The 6,330-nt window shown below is 39.9% G+C and overlaps 1 pseudogene; it reads right to left on the reverse strand.

Moving 5' to 3' along the window:
• Positions 1–231: 231 nt before the first annotated feature.
• On the reverse strand, positions 232–5,437 carry LOC125833310 (uncharacterized; annotated as a pseudogene).
• Positions 5,438–6,330: the final 893 nt, after the last annotated feature.

Genomic DNA, 6,330 nt, shown 5'->3' on the forward strand with positions numbered 1-6,330 from the left:
TGATTGAAACACAACTTTTATACAAGGTTAGAAAGGAATGACAAGATGAAGGCTCAAATATGACTTTAAATGATAGGATTGACTTTAGCTTTGGGATAGAAAGTAAATTAATTCTCAACAAGGGTGATAACATATGAATTAATACTTAGACACAAAACCAAGAATTTCTATTACATCAACCTTTGAAATGTCAAGTCCAAATATAAGGGTTTCTAATACCGAAAAATCACATCATATATAATATCTCTTCACAGCATTAGCATTGATGACCATTTCTGTCATTTTGCCTTCTATATCTGCTAAGTAAAGAGCACCATTGGATAATGCCTTCTTTACAATGAATGGTCCTTTCCAATTTGGAGAAAATTTGCCTTTGACTTCAGCCTGGTGTGGCAGAATACGTCCCAACACTAATTGACCCTCTTCGAAACGTCTGGGATGCACCTTTTTGTTGTATGCTTGTGCCATTCTTTTCTGGTACAATTGTCCATGGCATACTGATGTCATTCGCTTCTCATCAATCAAACTTAATTGCTCCAAGGGTGTTTTGATCCACTCATCATCATCAATTTCATCCTCTACAACAATCCGCAAGGATGGAATCTCAACCTCTGCAGGTATAACTGCCTTAGTCCCATATACCAGCGAATATGGGGTGGCACCCACTGACGTACGAACTGTAGTGCGATAACCCAACAAAGCAAAAGGCAACTTTTCATGCCATTGTCTAGAACTTTGCACCATTTTACGAAGTATCTTTTTTATATTTTTGTTGGCAGCTTCTACAGCCCCATTTGCTTTTGGGCGATAAGGAGTCGAATTTCGATGTTCAATCTTAAATTGACGGCATACCTATTGCATTAAGTGACTGTTGAGATTTGCAGCATTATCGGTAACAATTGCCTTTGGAATACTAAATCGACAGATGATGTTGAAATGAATGAAATCCACCATGACCTTCTTGGTCACTGACTTGAAAGTTACTACTTCCACCCACTTTGTAAAGTAATCAATGGCCACCAGGATGAACCTATGACCATTCGACGCTTTTGGTTCTATTGGTCCAATCACATCCATTCCCCATGCCAAGAAAGGCCATAGAGCAGACATCGCATGCAACTCGGAGGGAGGAGAATGTATCAAATCATCGTGTAGTTGACATTCATGACACTTATGAACAAATAGTATAGAATCCCGCTCCATGGTGAGCCAATAATAACCTGCTCGAAGTATCTTCTTTGCCAGAACATATCCATTCATATGAGGTCCACAAACTCTTGAGTGTACTTCAATCATAATTGTTGAAGCCTCTTTAGCATTTACACATCTTAGAAGACCCAAATCAGGTGTTTTCTTGTACAATATGCCTCCGCTTTAGAAAAACTCGCTAGCTAGTCGCCGAATAGTCCTTTTTTGATTACTAGTGACATTAGTAGGACATTCTCCAAACTGAAGATATGTTTTAATATCATGAAACCAAGGTTTACCGTCAAATTCTTCCTCCACCAAGTTGCAATAAGCACGTTGATCACGAATCTGTATGTACAAAGGGTCGATATGAGCTTCGTCAGGATGTTGAAACATCGAAGATAAAGTTGCCAATGCATCAGCAATCTCATTATGAACTCTAGGAATGTCTCTAAACTTTATTGACACAAACTGTCGACAAAGATGCAAGCCTCATACTCTGACATATTATTGGTACAATAGAATCTAAGTTGGGCTGTCATAGGGAAATATTCCCCTGATTCAGACATAAGAACTGCTCCTATCCCAACTCTCTTCTTGTTAGCAGCACCGTCAAAGAACAACTTCCATCCTTGATCCTTATCCTGAATAACTTCATCGATAAATGACACCCCTTCGTCTGGAAAGTAGGTCTTAAGTGGTTCATATTCATCATCAATAGGGTTCTCTGCCAAATGATCTGCCAAGGCTTAAGCCTTCATTGCGGTCCGCGTCACATAGATAATGTCAAATTCTGTGAGTAATATTTGCCATTTCGCAAGCCTGCCCGTGGACATGGGCTTTTGAAAAATGTATTTTAACGGATCCATACGATAAATGAGATAAGTAGTATAAGATGAAAGATAGTGCTTCAACTTCTGTGCTACCCAAGTTAGGGCACAACACGCTCTTTCGAGAAGGGTGTACTTCGATTCATAAACGGTAAATTTCTTGCTGAGGTAATAAATGGCCTGCTCTTTCTTCCCAGTGCCATCATGCTGACCCAATACACATCCAAAAGAATTATCCAGTACTGACATATATAATATCAATGGTTTGCCCGGCTCGGGAGGAACCAACACAGGAGGATTCGATAAGTAATTCTTAATCCTTTCAAAAGCCTCTCGACATTCTTCGGTCCACTTGACTGTGGCATTCATTTTTAACAACTTAAAAATGGGCTCGCAAGTTGTTGTGAGTTGAGCAATGAATCTACTGATGTAGTTTAACCTTCCTAGAAGGCTCATAACCTCAGTTTTATTCTTTGGAGGTGGCAGTTTCTGAATGGCTTTTATTTTTGAAGGATCTAACTCGATACCTCGTCGATTGACTATAAACCCCAAAAGCTTTCCTGACGGTACTCCAAATACACATTTTGCAGGATTAAGCTTGAGATTATACCTGCGAAGCCTTTCGAAGAATCTTCTTAAGTCTTGCACATGATTTGACTGTTTTTTTGATTTAATGATCACATCATCCACATAAACTTCCATTTCTTTATGCATAATATCATGAAACATGGTTGTCATTGCCCTCATATAAGTTGCTCCTGCATTTTTTAACCCAAATGGCATGACTCGATAACAATATGTATCCCATGGAGTGATAAAAGACGTTTTTTCTGCATCTTCATCATCCATAATAATCTGATGGTAACCGCATAGCAATCCACAAAAGATGCAATATCATGTTTAGCACAATTATCCAACAAAATATGAATGTTGGGCAAAGGAAAATCATCTTTTGGACTTGCTTTGTTCAAATCACGATAATCAACACACATTCGAACTTTGCCATCTTTCTTAAGGACAGGTACGATGTTGGCTAACCAAGAAGGATATTGAGCGACTCGAATGACTTTGGCCTCAAGTTGCTTTGTGATTTCCTCTTTAATTATTACAGTTATGTCAGTTTTAAGCTTTCTCAACTTTTGCTTTACTGGAGGGAACTTAGGATCAATCGGCAACTTGTGAACCACCATGTCAGTGCTTAATCCAGGCATGTCATCATAAGATGACGCAAAAACATCCTTGTAATCAAACAGAGCCTGGACTATATCCTCCTTTTGATGTCGAGCATGTACGCTTATCTTACTCTCTTTAATATTTTCATGATCCCCTAAATTTATCGTCTCAGTTTCACTCATGTTTGGGTTTGATTTATTCTCAAAAGATTTGAAATCCCTGCTTACTTCTTCAAATACTTCGTCTTCATCATATTCGATCTCTTGACTTATTATTTCAGGATTAGGTCGAAGATTAGATTGGATTTTAAGATTCGGTGAAAAATTCTGCATACATGTCATATCACTAGAATCGGCATAGAAAGAACTGTATAGAAGAAAACAAAATAAATATATTAGACTGAAATAAAAACACAATTACATCCTATTGAAAAGGAAAATAGAGAGTTTGAAATAAAACAACGAGACAAAATCCGAATTACAACCCTTGAATAAATCGGATGACAAAAAGAAAAACAAAACAGACTACCAAGACTCATTCTTAATGGGGAGAGGAGTGGCCTCCCAATTGTTCAGCTGGACATTAGGACCAATGAATTGCACATCTCTATCGCTAGTGCCTTCTCCGAGTTCAATCATATCAGCCTCGACAAATAAATCTTGAAAATAGTTGATCGATTCTTCGTGAACCTCCAGCACTGGCTCTGGGCGTGGTGACTCAGAAGATTCTGTTGTGCGGGCTTTGAGGAAAGATTTGTATATGGGTGGTATAGGCTTGGTAAGTGACCATACATCTCTCTTCTGTTTTTTGGCCTTCATTTTGTCCTCGACTCTAACTTGTATCCTAAGCCAAAAGTACCAAGACTCTTTCGTGGACTCACCGGATAAGCTCTCCCTTGCAAGAAGATCCCCAAGCCTTTACCTGGTTCAAAACCATGCTTCAGCATTTTATTTACCGTCATCACGGATGCCATGGGCAGTTGTGGTTTTGAAATGAGATTCCCCTCGAGGATATGCTCAACAACCACTACCTCAAAAGCTTGATAAACCAATGCCTCATTATCATTATTCGCCTTGATAAAAGGGAGGGAAAGTCTTTGTAGACTGACAGATCCCCTCACCATGAACAATCATTTTTTGTCGGTCGTATTCAAACTTAATCATTTGATGCAACGTAGAAGGGACTGCCCCAGCTCTATGCACCCATGGTCTTCCCAACAATAGATTGTAGGATGCATTGATATTCAGCACTTGAAAATTCACGGTGAAATCGACAGGCCCTATTTTTAGTATGAGCTCTATCTCCCCAATGGCATCTGTTTTGGACCCATCAAAAGCCCTAACACATACGTTGTTGGGTCGTACCCTTTCAACATTAACATTCAATTTTTGTAGAGTTGACAAGGGACAAATATTTGCCCTAGACCCTCCGTCAATTAGAACTCGAGTGACATATGAAAGCTCACACTTTACAGTGATATGGAGGCCTTGGTTATGTCCCACACCTTCCACTGGTAGTTCATCATCTGAAAAGGTGATGCGGTTTACCTCAAAGATTCTCTCAGCAATCTTCTCTAATTGACTCACTGTAACTTCATTAGGAACATGTGCTTCATTCAGAATCCTCATTACAGCTTTACGATGTTCATCTGAATGTATTAACAATGACAACAAAAAGATTTGGGCTGGAGTTTTCCTTAACTGTTCCACAAAGGAGTAGTCTGACAATTTCATCTTTCTTAAGAACTCCTCTTCCTCCCCTTCAGTGACTGGACTTTTAACTTGCATTTGGTCATTTTTATTTTTCCTTAATTCAGCCGGGGCATAGCATCTTCCCGAACGAGTTATTCCTCCTATTTCATCTACTTCTTCATTGATTTCTTTCCCCTTGTATGTCACGACGGTAGGCTCATAATTCCAAGGGACAGCCTTGGGATTAGTCATTGGAAGTTGGGACACTGGCCTAATGATCACAGGTGGAATATAGGCTCCTTGCACGATCAAGATAGGCTTGTCTGGCCCTCTTGGAACAACCAATCTTGCCTCTCTCTGACTTGTCCAAACATCTTCAAGTGCTCCCTTTACAGTTAGGATGGGTGCGCTTGATGGGGTCAACTTTTCAGACGTACTTTCCGCCCCTGAAGGCATCATTTTTGTTAAGTCAACGACATTTGCTGAACTTTCCATGCCAGTTTCAACCCTAAGGATTGGCTTGTATGGGACTGCAAATTCTTCGTGGTCATTCATCATCTCTAACATGTTTGTTTCAGTATGTCTGGGCAGTGGATTTTGATTGATGTTCGGTCCATTTGGGCTTTCAACTATAATTCGACGAGTATCGATCAAATCTTGAATTGCCTTTTTCAAGTACCAGCATCTTTCTATGTTGTGCCCTGGGGCATCAGAACAATATGCGCAGTGTTGGGAATAATCAAGATTTCTCGGAGGAGGATTCAACATCTTTCTTTCAATAGGACTCAAAACATTCAACGTTCTTAATTTTTGAAACAAGCTAGCATATGATTCTCCAATAGGGGTGAACTCATCCTTAGCTCCATTTCCCTTCTTGTATTCTTTTCTAAGACGAAAAGGAATTGTAGTTGTATTTTGGTGAATTTGTGGGGGTGATGGATGATTTTGAGGAAGTGGTGCACGCCATTGCGGATAAGAAGGGGGAACAATTGGTTGTGCGCTAAAATGGGGATATTGAGGATATGGGACAGGATATTGTGGAATTTGGGGAGGAAAGTAGTGTTGTGTATGATTATCTTGGGCATAGGTTCGAGGTGCTGATACAACGGTGGCTACATCTTCCCTTCTTTTCTTCCCTCCAATATTTCCATAACCATTTTGAAGCGCTTGTGTTGTGGCTTTTAAAGCAGCTTGGCTTACGATCTTCCCAGACTTGATGCCATTTTCCACCATTTCCCCAACCTTGATAACTTCGGCGAATGTCTTCCCGACAGCAGAAAGCAAGTAATGAAAGTAATCAGGTTCTTGGGCTTGGAGAAAAACGTCAATCATCTCTGACTCCTTCATTGGTGGTTTAACCCTAGCAGCTTGCTTCCTTCATTTAACGGCATATTCACGAATATTTTATGTGGTCTGTTTCCTCATGTTAGCAAGTGAGGAGCGGTCTG

This window comes from Solanum verrucosum, unplaced genomic scaffold, assembly GCF_900185275.1.
Source record: "Solanum verrucosum unplaced genomic scaffold, falcon-dt-bn FXZP01000274.1, whole genome shotgun sequence".
Classification (NCBI taxonomy): domain Eukaryota; kingdom Viridiplantae; phylum Streptophyta; class Magnoliopsida; order Solanales; family Solanaceae; genus Solanum; species Solanum verrucosum.